General features: G+C 38.2%; 1 protein-coding gene across 1 annotated transcript in view; it reads left to right on the forward strand.

Annotated features, from left to right (window-relative positions):
* LOC150101106 (uncharacterized) overlaps window positions 1–17,166 on the forward strand; it is a 229,667-nt gene that overhangs the window by 15,853 nt on the left and 196,648 nt on the right. The window lies entirely within an intron of this gene.

Here is a 17,166-nt window from a genome sequence, read left to right on the forward strand (position 1 = left end):
TAATTTATATTCGCAATAAATATATTGATATAATATATTGGTATAAAATCATGAAGTAAGTTAAAAAAAAATGAGTGAAATAATATGTAATAATAGTTTTAAAAAAAAGGTAGTGACAATTATATGTAAATTAAGTCAGTAATAAATGATTCTCCGTTGCTACATTTTTTTTTTTAAGTTTGAATTTAGAATTGGATTTATGCATTGAATATGAAATATAATACATTTTTGCTATTTCTCTACATAACTGTATATTCAATACTGTATACTAAATTAAAGGTATCACTTTGTAGGATTCGTACACGGTGTATAATAGAAACGTCCGTTAACAGAAGTACATTAATTTGTAATATTGGGATAGCGAAGTGATTTTTACTTGTGTGTACGCAAGTGAAAGGAAAAATGTGTTCTACTAATAAAGCAGCAATTTAATTAACAGCCAGAGCCTGGCCTAGAGGTATTTTCACCTGAGGCAGGAGGATAAATTTTCGACCCTATGTATATAGTTTTTTTATTTCTAATAAGTATTGAATAAAAATAAATAAATGATTTTGGGAACAAAATAAATTTATTAATTATTAAATAAAAAAGTCACAGAACGCAGTAATAGTACAGTACTAGTAGGAACATAAAATTACACATATTAAAAATAAAATCGCACCAACCTTAACAAAAGAAAAACAAAATAAGTGTTACACATGAGATGAATTAGAATATTACAAATTTTTCAGTAATTTAATTTAATAATAGAGACAAAATAATATTAATAATACTTCTAAAAAAAATCAGCTAACGCCTTTTATTCCCTGATAGGGAGTAGGCGAGACCTTTATACCCTATCTAACTTTTGGAGACTGAGTGGGCAGTTCAATCTCCACCGGTAGCCAATCAGAGATAGCTGGCTCATATTTATCACTAATTACAGCAGCCACCAATGAAGAGGCTGGCAGACAAGTGCTGCCATCTCTTGGTACCTAACTCTAACAAGATATGTTACTGTCTGAAATACTGTGGGTACTACGGTCGATTTTCTTGAGTTTACGAGACGAAAAACCTGCTTGCCCGTGATCGACTAACTTGGGAATCGGCCAAAGAAAGGCTTAGAAAAAGTTCCTCCAGTCGGCAACTAGGCTTGAACTTAAGTCTGACTTCGAGCGACCAAGCACACAGGACGCAAGCGCCACTTCCACTGAGCTACACAGGCCTCAATAATTATATAAATAAATTCCCAATATAAAATCTTTTTTAAAGTTTTACTTTTCTTGCTTTTAGTGAAGCCAATTCATCAATTATTTTATCAAAATTAATTTGTTTTGTAAATTCCTGTTCGATTGATAAAATTGCCATATTTAACAATTTTTCCTGAGCAAGTGACAATCTTAAATATATTTTGATAATTTTTAGTTTACTGAAGCCTCTTTCACCAGAAGCTACAGTAACGGGTAGTGTTAGGACTATTCTCAATGCAACTTCTAAATATGGATAGGACAGTACTAAACTATATTATTATTCCTGATACCTCCAAGAAGTCCGAAGACTCATCACGGGAGGACACCTACAACTATCTCAACCACTACACCGAGCCTCTACTACGAATCATCTCCATCAACGCCATCTACCGCCCACCTCCACTACAACTAGTATTTTTTGTCTGTAAATTGCGTGTGTTCTGAAGGGCCGATTTGTCTGTATGCGGGATGAAAAACCCGAGTTTCCGGGATAAAAAACCATGCTACCTCCGTATGAATCGGCTAACTCACATTCGATTGAAATCGTCCAGATAAAGATTTCTCCCGTCGCGACGAGAATCGAACTTAGGCCTATTCCAATCGAAGGGCGAAATGTACCGTCGTTCTTCCAATTGCGCCACGGAGGCGCTTTTTAAAACGATTCATATTCATGAATCGTTTTTAAAAGATCTAAACTTGTAGCTGCTTTAAGGTCTGGAATTAACGTCATTGCCTGATTTTTGAAACTGATTATTTCTGATAATAATTCTACAGAATTTATATCGTTTGGATATTTAAGAGATAAATCACAAGCTGCTTTTTTAAAATTTTCTGTATCCATCGACTTTAATTTTTCACCTGTTAAAAATTCGAAGCCAGACGAAATCCCATGTAGGCTTTCATATCTTCATCTAAGTTGTGTTATTAAAATATCTATTACTCCTTTCATTTCTACTGTAAATAAATATTTATCATTATAAGGAACTGATTGCTGAGATTGATCATCTAATTTAATAATTTGGCTTCGATTGTTTTCAAAGTCTGTAGACAATTCGAATTCTGAAGCCAAATTTTCAATCTTAGAAAAAATATTTCCCCATATGGTGTATCTCATTTGCTGCAAGGAATTAGATAATCCTTCTATTAAACGTGAAGCTTTAATTATAGTTATCGTTTTTGATAAAGCTTTGTTTATTTTATCAACTTGCAATATTAAATTCCATGTAGATAACGTACATAAGAATTTCAAATTTATTTGTTTCAATATGCTTTTAATTTCAGCGCATTGCAATGATTGCTCATTTTTCAAATCAATTAATATCTTATACACTTGGTATTTGTTGGTTGCAATTCCTTGATGGCATTTGCTCTTGAGGCCCATTGTGTGTCTGTATGACCTTTTAAAGTTGTTTTTAATACAGACATTAGTTTATCCCATCTAGTCGTTGAGTTCACAAAACACGTATAAAGTCTCTGAACGATTCCAAAAAATGTGATCATGTTAGTATTTGAAGAAGCAGCATTTTTACAAACCAAATTAAGGCTGTTGGCCGCACTAGGAATGTACATAGCGTGTTTATTTTTTTGAGAAATTATGGCTTGTACTCCATTATAAACACCCGCCATGTTCGCCCCATTGTCAGTTACTTGACCTCTAACGTTTAGAATATCGAGTCCATCCTTTTCTATTTTATTGACAATTTCGCAGGCTAAACGGCTATCAGTTGTTTCTTTTATCGCTATAAAATCCATAAAGCTTTCCTCAATCGTAATAGAATCGCTCCTAATAACTACATATCGAATAACTTGGCACATTTGTTCGTGATGCGATACATCAGGTGTACAGTCAAACATCAAGGAAAAGTATTTCGATTCTTTAATTCTAGAAAGAATTTCAGTTCGAACATGGTTTCCTAAGAGTAAAAGAAATTCGTCTTGAATCTTATTAGATAAGTATGAAACAGACCCCTTCTTATGATTAGCAACATGTTTTGCGATGGTCATATTGTATCGGCTTATTAATTCAATCAACTTTAGAAAAATTCCTGCATTCGGATTCCCAATAATTTCCTGCGTACCTCTAAGAGGTAAATTATTCTTTGCGCAAAATAAAATTACATCCAGCACAAAATAAAATTACATGCTGGATGTAATTTTATTTTGCGCAAAGAATAATTATTTCGTAAAATATTTCGCCATCTTTCCTTTTCTGTCTGTATTGCTTTTTGCAACAAATCGTCTATAAAACCACCAGTTTTAAGTTTCTTTTCAAAGCATTTTCAATGGAGATACGCGTCGCGATGAAATACAGAATTTCATGATCGGAAATTCGATTTAGATTTTTCCAATCTTTAAACCCTCGGCTTTGATTGCGGATGGCAGAATCCGTTTTACCTCCTTTATCAAAAAAGATACATGGAAAACAAAATATCGACATAGATATTTTTGAAAAAATGAGCCAGTTACGATGGACTCGCTCTCCATTGGAACATTTTTTAAAAAACCATTCCTTTTAAAATCTCCTGCCATCCTCTGAAGCAGATTCCCTAAAATCTGCGTCTTCTCCTTGTTCTGGTCCATGTTCAATTAGAACACATCTAATTTTTTCCGTAATAGGCGGCCATGAAGGAGGATCGTTGAAATTAATAGAATTAAATACCTCTTTTTCTTGTTCTGTTTTCAATATTCAATTTTCTCGTATTTCAATTTCTTCTTCTTCTTCAACTTCCCTGTCTTTTTCTTGATCTTCAATGGTAATGTTTTCTTCAAATTCAATCATCTTTCCTTGAGCCTCGTCCGGTATTGTCTCGAGTGAGCTGCTTGTTTGAAATACTCCGGTTTTTCTAGCCAATTTCGCAACTGTATTACGCTATGTTGATTTGTTTCATTTCTCAATTTTCTTCTTTTCCTATATTCAGCACCGCTGGGTTTTCTTGACGCCATTAGTTCATCTGAAAAAGAAAAATTATATATTTGTAATGTAATCAAAAGTGATTACATTACAAATAAAAATGGAAAATAATATTGCAGTCGTAATATAATGTAACATAACAATGAAACATTTTTACAAATTTATATAATAGAAAACTTACCTTAAGTTTAACGTATTTAAAATAATACCTTCTGCTCACTGTCGTACTAGCACACTGCACAAATAATGCACATTAATGTACAACGAACATGCCCAAACTCGCGTACCATACCGCTTATTAGGGCGATTTCATACGAGTGTATCGAGCGAGAGCGTCCGACGCAAATCGTTAGTTTGCTTCAAGTATTTGACGAACATTGCAAGATACATTTGGCTTTTTATTTTTTTTATTTTATTTTACAAGTTATTAATTTTAATTTTTCACCAATTTGTCGCCCTTTCCCATTGTTCACCTGAGGCAAGTGCCTCGTTTGCCTCACCCTTGTCCCGGCTCTGATGAACAGAACAGCTCACCTTGTGGTGAGACCAGCTGGAAATTCATTCAGTGCTATAGGAATCTATAGCACTGAATGAAGATACGTGGTCAGTAACGATATTCCGGTAGATCACGCTTTCATCGTTTGTTCTTTTGGTATTCAAGAAGCCTAAGAAGTGCTAGAACAGCGTGATGCCGTAGAGCTGTTGTTCACACTTTGTAATTTCGTCCACATGAAATAACAGGAACCTGGAGTCATCACTCCAGTCAACCTTTTACTGGTCCTCTGGTGCCAAATGTTGGTGTTTTTTTACCCAGTTACTCGTTTTTGTTTAAGAGAGTACCCTCAGTAATTGTCTGCTGCTGTACACTCTTCGGGAAAGTGTCTGATGCATTCATGTACATTCCCTGCTTTTACTGAGTAGTCGTTTGAATAATTAGAACGCGATAGCTGTTAGATCCTCTCATTCCATCGGTCATCTTTTCCGATTACATGCCTGGAGTTGATTTAATGTTTTCTATTATTACACCATTCTCGATATAGTGGGCGTATATCTCAGGCACTTGCTCATTTCCCTGGAAGCCTATTTATAGTAGGTGCCTGACTACTGGTGAATTCCATTTAGCATGGACATCTAATACTGTACTTCGATTGCAAAAATATTTGTAAATTTTATTGCATTAAAGTATATTCCTAGAGCATTTACTACAGATTTATTTATATATGGGCAGTTTAATATTCATGCACATGTCTGGTTATTGGCAATAAGGATGAAGTTATAATACTTACACTTGTGAAAGGACGACCATGATGTTTCGTGTTATAACAGAGAACGTTCGTTTCTGTTAGCTAGATGTACAATTAAATACAAAAGTTTATTACATTCTTGTTGTGTTTATAATACAGAAATAAAATAATGCAGTATCAAGCAGATATATTCTCTTTGGAACAAACTGGGATATCCTTGAAGTAAATCGAGATCTATAAATTTTTTCCTGCTCACTTCTCCAACTACCTCTTTGTAGTGGAGAAGTCCTTTCGTTACAGTCCATATTCTGACCATCTGATTATTTTTTCTCGCGCCTCTAGTTTTTTTTTTTTACTTGATTTTATTTCTCTTATCCGCAGACCATCAATGCGAAGATCCAAATGGCGTATGTGGGCCGTGCTTTACAAGCGGTCACCATTCCAGAAATGGGATCCTGGTGATTAAAGCCACAACTCATGACACACACACAACGCTCTTCCAGCAAGACTAGTTGTAGATGATCCAGCTAGTATTAACTAGTAAGCATGCCCTTGAATGATACTTCTGTAGGTCTCCTTTGGCGTATCCAAATCTGTCTGCAGTTGATGGTAATTTACTTTTCTGCACCCAGTCTCTCGAAGTTTTCTTTTCAATTTTAAACTCCAACAGTTATTCAATCTTATGGCATGCAGGATCTCGTTAACTCGCTCTACTCTGTACTAATCTTCTGTAATGCTCACTTTCAGAAATCATCTTAATCATGACGCATATCTTCAAGCAGCCTGTTTCTTCTTCTTATTATTATTATTACGTGACATCTCTAGGGAGTCCATAGACTCATCGAGGGAGGGCACCTGTTCTACAGCTCTGTCTCCACCATCCAATCTGCCAACTACAACGCCTTGGTATGGGATTAAAACAAGAATATAATATAAAATAAACAAGAATTTCTTTTCTATTAGAAAAAAAATACAACTGTTGCCCATAGTATCTTAAAAAATATGGTGATACACCATTTTATCACTTGTATATGGTAAATAATAACTTCAACTTCAGTATCTTCTTGGGACGAGCTCCTATTGAGGAGACCTCAATAATGGTCGAAACGGGTCTGGGTAGCGACCCTTGCTATGGAAGCATAACATAGCAATGTGCATGTCCGAAAGGAAGTGTGCTTTGCTTGCTTTATGGGATAAGGCAACTGATGTGAAGTCCACAGTCTCTATATACAAGTGATCTAGTCGCGAAGATACTTCATGCGCAAACTTTGCTTATGCTTGGATAAATAAATAAATGGGGAATAGAATTTATTATCTGTTGTTATTTGTTTAAGAGGCAAAGGTTGTTTTTGCTCGACTCTGCATAGGAACTGTCATCGTATTTTACTCTGATAGGCCATATGATATGGATATGCATTGATTGATGTGTCCGTTTTATCGGTGGAGCGCGCATCTTTATTTTAATAGGCAGGTTTCAATTTCACGTAAGACAGATAAGGTTCACGAATTTTATATTTTCATAGAATTAACTTATACATCTTTGCCAAGTTTTCAGTTTTAAACGTATATTATTTATTATTATTTGTTGCCTCCAGGGAGTACAAAGACCTACCAAGGGAGGGCATCTACGCTACAACTTTATTCCACCACTCACAACCTACCAACCGACCGCAACTACACCAACGCCATCTATCGCAGACCACCACCACTAGTATTTCCACAGACAATCGCAAACATCCATGCCCACGGCGAGATTCGAGCCCGCAGCCTCTTGACTGGAGAGCGGACACGCTAACCACTGCCAGCCAGGCTGGCAAAAATTAATCATGATAATAGCAGCTTTAATATAACTAGTTACAGTTTAACATCATTGTAATAATAATAGTTTTTTCAAGAGTGAAAGGGAATTTGTCCACTCAATCCACCAACTATACAATGAATCACAACTACCATCATCATCTACACCAACGCCATCTACTGCTCACCACTACTAGTATTTTCACAAACAATCACAAACATGTGATTCGAGCTCACAACCCTTTGGCTGGATAGCAGATATGCTAACCACTCAGCCAGCCAGGCTGATAATTTCGGAAATTACTTCGTGTCCTTGAGCACCGCTTGTAAACACGATATTCGAATATTATTTTGCAACAATCCCTCAAAAGTTTTTCGCTCACCTTTTAACACGTTCATTGCCAATCACGCGATGCGAGTTCTCACCAAACGGCCGATCACGCGTTATCGCGTGGACGTCGCTAACTAAATAAAAAAATTAAAAAAAATTTGGCCACCACACGAAATTCCAATTTTCAGCTTGACAATGAAAGTGTTAATAAGCACTAAGATCCATTTCAAAAAAATATGTTTTGCTATTTTACTTTCACAATTCTAAACACATCCATTGCACGAATATAGCATACTGTTCTTTTATATCGCATTGAAGCCTGTGAGAAAGGAATTTCCTTAATGTCCCATATTACTTGACTGAAAGAGAATTCTAAGAATTCGCTGCCTATAACCAGTTTTTAGCATCCCTTGCAGTCTCTCTCAAAAGAGGCTGGAAGCTTTTGTCAAAAAACTGCGGCGACTCTTCAGTCATCGGTTATTATCATCAAAAGATGAATACGTTCACCTTTATTCTTTATTCCCCCCCCCCCATCCTCACTCCTTTATCATTAACCTTTTTTTTTTTTTTTTTTTTTTTTTTTTTTTGTTATTACTCACAACAGACAAGTCATAAATTAAATAAGGCTTAGCTGACTTTTTTCCGATAGGGGTTCTGCTACCGATTCCTTCTGTTAATCGAGAATTATTCTCCTAGCAATCCATGAATATGCTACTCAGTGATCTGATTAAGTTAGACGAAGAAGGGTGATTATTATAACAGTGTATCTATGGAGTCAAAAGACTCATCGCGGGAGACCCCACATCGACACACTAACCATTATTTACACAATACCTATCATACTTCTCCTTAAATTCATTCACAGACGATGCATTCACAACTAACTCTGGCAATGCATTCCACCCATTGAAAACCCTCCAAGCAAAATCTAGTCTAACACCCTTGTTTACCATGCGGAGGTCGCGTGTATCTGAGAGATATATTCATTACTAGTATGTGCTAAAATGCCATAAAAAAAAACCACTGCAAATATAATACATGATAGTTTATTTATTTCCAGTTACAATCTAGAAAGTATTGAACAAATAAAAAAAACAACTAAACCAGTACCATACTGACATCGGAGTTCGCGGTATATCTCAGATACAATTTACTATCAAATATCACTTTCGCATTCGACTCTCATCATCGGACTCGAGTAACAAAATCGCTGAATCTCTTCAACATCTGATGGATTACTAACAGGGGCGAATGCTGGTCTTGAAATTCACGCTTGCTCTTGTTATCATTCAGGAAGTGAGAGGTGTGATTGATGTCTGATTAGCGGAAGAATGAATTACTGACTATTTAAAACTATATACAGTATTTAGAAATTTATGTACATTTAATCATATAAATACAACATTTATTTTACAAATGATATTCTATCTTTTTCAATTTAGCTACTTGAATACAAATTCTACCCTACGGTTCTTCTTTATGAACTGGTCAATAACATCGTCATAAAAAGTTGGTTGTAACTTACGGTAATTTTCCCAAGCAACATGCACACTTGTAAGGGCTTGCTGAAGCTCACTGGCTAGCGCTACGTTGACTCCGTATGGCCTGTGTTTAAGCAACAGAGTGAGACGACGTGAAATGGCTATGCGCGTGCATGAAATCACAGTACTGCTGCCAGAACCTGGAAGCTCCTACAACTGAGCAAGCCAAGATAGCTTTGACTAGACGAGCAAGCATCGGCCTTCGATACACAACTCTCCTTCTTCTGCAGCTTTTCCCACTTAAGTAGGGTCGCTGTTTGTGGTGAGTCTCCTCCACAACCTCCTGTCTTGGGCTGTAGCCACATCCAAGTTCTTCATTCTCAAGTTCTCCACCATCTCCCTCCATCTCTTCTTTGGCCGTTCGCGTTTCCTCCTCCCCTGCACATCCATTTGCATAACCTTTCTTCCCACATGCTCTTCCTCCCCCCTCATCACATGACCAAACCATCTCAATCTCGCCTCCTGTATCTTTGCTCCTAAGTTCGTAACTTTCACCGTTCCCCTTACATAGTCATTTCTCAGACGATCTTTTCTGGTCACACCGCACATCCACCTAAGCATTCTCATCTCCGCTACCTCCATCCTGCATGTTATTTTTCCTCAGGGCCACAGTATCCATAACATACGTCATAGCTGGTCTCACTACTGTCCTGTAGATTTTGCCTTTTAGATTGATCAGCATCCTCTTATCGCATAGCACTCCAGTCATCTCTCTCCAGTTCTTCCATCCTGTTTGTATCCTGAATCTCACTTCCTTCTCAGCCTCACCATCCTCTTTCATTGTTGAACCTAAGTATTTAAAGTCACTGATCTTCCTGATGACATCTCCTTCCAGCTCTAGATCTGTCTCCTGGTTGCCATCCACATTGCAACACATATACTCTGTCTTACTTCTGCTCAATCTCATACTTCTCTCTTCCAGTACTTTCCTCCAACTTTCCAGTTTAGCTGCCACTTCTTCTCTTGATTCTGCACACAGCACGATGTCATCTGCATACAACATAGTCCAAGGTGCGTCTTCTCTCACCTCCCCCATCACAATATTAAACAGGAACGGACTTAATGCTGACCTTTGATGCAAGCCAACTGTCACTGGAAAACTTTCTCTCCCAGGCAGGTTCGAACTTTTGTCTTCACATTTCTATACATCTCCTGCACCAACCTGACATATTTCTTCGGTACCTCCTTCTCCCTCAAACACCTCCAGACTTCTTGCCTTGGCACTCGATCATACGCTTTCTCCAGATCAATAAAAACCAGGTGTAGCTCCCGTTGCTTCTCTCGAAACTTTTCCATCATGTGTCGTAACCCAAAGATAGCATCTGCCGTCGATCGACCAGGCATGAAGCCAAATTGCTCCTTTGCAATCTTCCACCTCCTTCCTCAGTCTTCCATCAAGAACCCTCTTTAGGATCTTCATTGTGTGGGACATCAACTTTATTCCTTGATGTCCCACACAAGTAATCTGTACTTGTGTGGGACATCAAGTAATTCTTACAGTCTTGGGCATCTCCTTTACTCTTGTAGATGGGCACAAGAATACTTTCCTTCCATTCCTCAGGTATATTTTTCTGTTGACAAAATTTTATGAACAGGTCCCACAGCAGGTCAATTCCCACCCACGTCCCTCCTTAATACCCTTCCTCCAGAGTCTTTTATCTGCCTCACATGTACGATGTCCTTTGATGCCTTATTTCTACATTTTGCCAAACGATAAAGCTTTCTCTGTCCTTCCTTTGTTCTTAATTGATCATTAAAGGTCTTGATACGCCATGGCCTGTGCAACAACTCTTGGCTTCTCTCTTTTTCTATCTGTATTCCTCTCTGTCCTCTACCACTTTGGACTTGTCCCACTTCTGCTTTGCCTTCCTGTTAGCTGTCACTGCATCTTGTACATAATCATTCCACCACCAACCCTCCTTGTGCTCTCTAATCTTTCCAGATGTTTCACCAAACGTCTCAATTGCACAGCTTAGAATTACATTTGAATTATGTCTCCACCAGTCTTGTACACTTTCTAGTCCATCCGAAATCCTCTCTAATACCTTCTCCCTAAAACAGTTCTCACACCCTCTTCTTTTAAGCGAAACCACTTAATTTTCTTCCTCCCATGGCTTCCAAAGGTTCTTATCTTTGCCTTTAAAATAAAGGCTGCGCACAGCAGCCGGTGTTGCTGCGCCACCTGATCTGTTGGAATTACCTTACAATTTGTTACTGCCTTAAGATGTTTTCTTCTAGTCAAAATGTAGTCAATCCGTGAACTATTGTTGCCACTTCAACAATGTTATCAAATGCTCTTCTCTCTCTCTTACAGAAAAAGGAGTTCACAATTGCCTCCCTATGTTCTGTCTCCCAGATCAAACGCTACTGCAAACTCCAAAATTCTCTCTCCTTCCTGGTTCATCATTTCCACTCCATGGCCACCATGTACCCTTTCACAGTCCCTATTTTGTCTCCCTATGTGTCCGTTCAAGTCGCCTTCGACAATCACCATCTCGTTTTCTTTCAGTTCCCTCATTTCTTCATCTAGCACGTTCCAGAATTCATCTTTCTCCTCTGCTGTGCAGCCAACTTGTGGGGCGTATACACATAAGACGATCAGTTGTTCTTCTCCAAGACCTAGTTTCATTCGCATGATCCTGTCGTTCCTCCTACCAACTTCCAGTACGTCGCCCTTCATTCCGACACCATTTTCTTCCCTCTTCGATATACAACGCAAAGCTCAATTATTGCGCGTAGGCTTATGACGTCTTTTGTCTACAAAAGTAAAAGCCTAAATGAAATGCTTATAAATGCATGCATTTATTAACAAATAAATATTACTTTCTCAATTAATGAGCTCGTGTAGCAAGCATAGAGAATTCACCCCCGATTACCAATCGATATATTTTTTCAACCATTTTCAATGGTAAATAATAATAATAATAAAAAAACCCTACACCAATACTATACTGACATTGGAGGTTGCGGTATCTCTCAGATACAATTTACTATGAAATATCACACACCTTTTACATAACACGTGTTAAACCAAAACTGACCATATAAACAGTGTGGAATATCACCCGTAATATACGCATGTGCAGCTACTCATGACCTCTTACACATATACACTGGATATGTGTAAGAATATTTATATTAACAACTTGTTTGTATCTGTCAGATCAGCTGCGACCTCTGCAGGGTTAACCGCACTTACATAATCTCCAGGGCTCCAGGGATGGCCCCTTGTTCTCTATCTTCCTGCACTGGTCTTATAAATGTCATCATTATCAATCCTATAAAACCCCTTTAATAATTTATATGCCTCTGTCATATCTCCTCCTACGTCTATCAGCTAGTTTTTGGAGCCCACAGATCTTCAATCTATCCTCGTAGGGAACACCCACAAACCTGCAACAATCCTTGTAACTCGCCTCTGAAGCCTCTCCACCATTTCTTCATCATGAAGAAATCCAGGTGACCAGATCTGTGCGCAATAGTCCAAATGCGGTCTTATTAATGCCTTATAAAGTGGAACAATAACTTCCTTATCCCTGCTTGTGAGTGTTCTTCAACAACCATGTAATTTGATGTGATGTTTTGGCAATCTTTGCAATATACCCTTTAAACGTAAGTTCTCTGTTCACAATAATTCCCAAGTCCCTTGCCTCGTCAACTTCTTGCAGGTCAGTTCATTAATATAGTAAACTGCATATGATCTCATCCTCCCGAAGTGCGTCACCTCACACTTAGCCATGTTAAACTGACAGCCATTTACCTTAGTCCATACCATCAGCCTATTTAAGTCATCCTGCGAGATATCTACATCATCTGACTATCGCTCTTCCTGATTTTGCATCATCAGCAAACAAGTGAATATTTCCTTTCAAAGTATTCCCAATATCATTGATGTACAAATTAAACAATAGAGGACCAAGCACTGAGCCCTGAGGTACCACTAGTCACCTGCCTTCTCCTGGACTCAGCTCCTCCATAAACTACTCTTTGATACAGTGGCGGCCGGTGAAAATTTGAAGTGGGGGTGCCGCATATACAAAATAAAAAAAATAAAAATATTCTTTTTTTCCTAATCAGTAACCAATTTATTATTAAATAAATTTACATGTTAAAAAATTGATTTTTTAAAAATATTTCATCCTCACCACGAACAAACACCAATAATAAAAGTTTCGTATATCACAAAAATAACGCACAAGCATACGATACACTGCTTAAATGAGCAGTGACGGAATGACTTGTAACGTGCAATCACAAGCGCAAACGAATATCGAGACTGGGTGTAATTGTCGAATATTATCACATTCGACACTGTCGAATGTGATAATATCGACACTTCGTTAGATCGCAGCGTATTTGTTTCGTAATCTAAATCGTTAATCGAACAATTCCAGTTATTAACTATTCAATCACTGTCATAAGCTGTTATCTTTAACATGTTGTATTGCATTTATATAATGTTGTAAGCATTGTTATTATTTATAAATACAAGCAAAATTAAAATTTTTCATTTTTAACTTGGGGGGGGGGGTGCTGCAGTGTCGCAGTGCTTATGTACGGGCCGCCACTGCTTTGATATCTATCCATCAGCTTCGGATCTACCCAGTTGCTCTAATTTATGCAACAGCGTTCCATGTGGAATCCTGTCAAATGCCTTTGCAAAGTCCAGCGATATCACTGAGTAAGATTTCCTTTATCCAGCTCCACTGTTACTTTATTATAGAAAGTAAGCAAGTTACTGAGGCAAGCCCCACTCTTCACAAAACCATGTTGCCCCTTATAAAGTATCACATTGCTGTCCACCCAGTCCTGAATTCGAATTTTTACCAATTTCTCCAAAACCTTAACCACCACTCCACATATATTGATTGGTCTATAATTTGCAACATCTCTCTCTCTTGGAGCCTGCCTCCCTTATGCCATAGAATTATTTTCCCCTCTTTCAACTCTGTTGGTACTTTACCAGAACTGAGGCTTAAATTAAACAGCCTGGTTAGAGGAGGTGCTAATTCTCTTGCACATTCTCGTAACACATGGGCCGATATGCCATCTTGCAGTGTTAGCATTAAGGTTCTGTAATATATTAAGCACCTCCATTTCATCTATCTCTAGACTCTCATTAGTCAGTGACACATTCCACACTGCAATATCACAACCAAGATGGTACACCTTTGCAAAATGATCACTAAGCAACTCAACTATTTGATTTGCTTCTGCAAAATCGTACCAACCTGCTGAGAACATTAAGGATGTAAACGAGGCAATTAGAATGCAAAAGCAGCGGGTGAAAGAATTGATAGTAGTAGCAGGTACAAATGATTTGAAAGGAGACAAAATGGTTACGAGAGAGGATTTGAAGGAATTGCTTGAGGTAGCAAAAGAGAAGAGTGAGAGAGTTAGGATGGGGAGTCTGTTTCTGCGGTATGACAGTGAAGAGTATAGAGGGAGGACCATAATTGCTAATGACATTATGAGTGAATTATGCAGGAGGAGTGGTGTGGAATTTGTGGATGTGTGGAGTGAGTTTGATGGGCGAAAGGATTTATATAAGATGGATGGTTTACATTTAAATGGATTTGGTGTACTGAGACTTGAAAAGGTGTTGAATGTAGGGGAAGTGGATGTGCAGAATCAGGAAAATTAGAGTTATTAACGGGGGGGGGGGAGTAGATATGCAGACTTTAGGGAGATAGTTGAGTGTATGAATGTGTGTAATATGCCCGAGCGAGTACGAAAGACAACAAATCAAAATGGGATAGTTAGTATAAGGCATCAAAGTAGGGGTGGGACTAATGGGCTTCTGCAATTCATGTACACTAATGCCAGGAGTATTAGGAACAAGAAGGAAGAGTTTTTGGCCTTGATTGCCACTTCCAGGACACAGATTATTGGCATTAATGAAACATGGCTGACAGAAGATGATATAGCTAGTGGGATTGAATATGAGGGGTATGGTGTGTTCAGGAGTGACAGGGAGAATAAAATGGGGAGAGGAGTGTTACTGATGATAGCTGATGAGCTACGACCAAGGAGAATAGAAGTGGAACTGCAGGATAGAGAAAAGAACACATTTGAGGCTATTTGGCGTGAGATTGAAACTAGCCGAACAAAATATACTGTTGGGTGCTGTTATAGACCAGATAGTGGAGATAGTATGCATAAGCAAATAGAAGAAATGAGTGGAAGGAGAGTAATTATTATGGGAGACTTCAACTATGGTAACATTGATTGTAAGAAGGAGAGGACACATGGGAGTAAGGAATAGGATTTTATGCTGTTATTAAGGGATAACTATCTGCGACAGCATGTAATGGAAAATACTAGGGGTCAGAGACTGCTTGACTTAGTAATTACATCTGAGGATTTGACTGTAACAAATATGACCACATTGGCACCATTTGGTGAGAGGGATCATAGGGTCTTGACTTGAGAGGTGGCTAAAGGTGTGGAATTTACAATTAAGACAGGGTACATGTGGAATTATCGGGCTGGTAAGTATGACAAGCTTAGGAGTTTTATTGGTTCAGTGCAATGGCATGTAAAACTGCAAGGGCTAGATGATGATAGTGCATGGAAGGCAGTTAAGAAGTGTTTGCATGAGGCAATGGCTGACTGTACACCTAGAGTCCGAATAATAAATCAAGTTGGGGTTAAATGGATGAATAACACCATTAAGCTTGAGCTGCAAAAAAAGAAACAACCATGGTGGGAATTTAAGGAGAAAGGTAACCTGCAGACACATGAACGGTATAAAGCGCAGGACAGAAGGGTAACGAGTGTGGTAAGAAAAGCAAAAACGGATTATGAAAGAACATTAGCTATGCATGCTAAAAAGAATCCCAAACAGTTTTTTCGATATGTTGCAAGTAAAAGAGAAAATGTATATGGCAGAATGATTTTGAAGAATGCCGATTTTAGGGAGGTAACCTAATCAGTTGATATAGTTGAATTACTGAGCGAGTACTTTACAAGATTATATCATCCAGGTGGTGACATTGCAGGAATGAATGAACCAATAGATTATACGGGAATTGTGGTGAATGAAGTGGAGGTGAATAGACTATTACAAAACCTCAATGTCAATACATCTGTAGGATTGGATGGTATACCAGCTCGTGTAGTACGTAAAGTGGCTAAAGAATTATCAGTGCCCTTGACTATTTTGTTTAATTTGATTCTAGGGTCTGGGTTAGTCCAGAGGGGTGGAAAGAGGGGAACATAGTTCCACTGGATAAAGGAAGTTCCAAGACTGCTGTTGTAAATTACCGACCGATTAACATATCAGGAATCGTTGTCAAGGTCTTAGAGAAATTAGTCAAGAGAAAAATACAGGATTGGATAGATGAAAATGGGATACTGTATGGGGGACAACATGATTTTGTGAAGGGTAAATCATGCATCAGTAACTTGCTCATGTTTTATAACACAGTGACGGCTGAACTTGATAAGGGTAATGGGTTTACAATGATTCTACTGGGCCTTGCTAAGGCCTTTGACAGGATACCACATGGGATTCTAATCAGTAAACTGCCGCATATGGAGATGTATATAAGGTTGGTGAGATGGATAGGAGGATGGTCGATGGAGAGATATCAGAGAGTGGTTTATTCAGGAGTAGAGTCCAAAAGATGGCCTGTGACTAGTGGTGTGCTGCAGGGTTCTGTTCTCGGACCACTACTTTTCAATTTGTTCATTAACGATATAGGAAAGGATCTGAGAAGAAGTGTTCGCTTATTTGCTGATGATGCAAAGTTGGGTAGAGCAATAGTGAGTGCACAGGATGTCAAAATTTTGCAAGATGATTTGGGTAGTTTGGAGGACTGGGCTAAGGAAAATGGATGTCAATTTAATGTGGTAAAGTGTAAGGTTATGCATTTTGGGGTGAAAAGATTAGCAGCAGTATGTCACATTGGTGGAACCATATTACAGGAGATTGATGAGGCCAGGGATTTGGGAGTGTTGGTGGATAGGGAGTTGAAGTTTAGGGGGCACATTGCAAAAGTGGCTAAATCAGCTCATCAAATCACTTGGTTGCTGAAAAATACTTTAACAAGCAGAGACAAACAAGTTATTATTGGTCCTCTGTATCGAGCCTTGATAAGACCCCATCTAG

The sequence above is a fragment of the Typopeltis vanoorti genome, chromosome 12, assembly GCF_054136105.1.
Source record: "Typopeltis vanoorti isolate ZY-2024b chromosome 12, IOZ_Tvanoo_1.0, whole genome shotgun sequence".
Classification (NCBI taxonomy): Eukaryota; Metazoa; Arthropoda; class Arachnida; order Uropygi; family Thelyphonidae; genus Typopeltis; species Typopeltis vanoorti.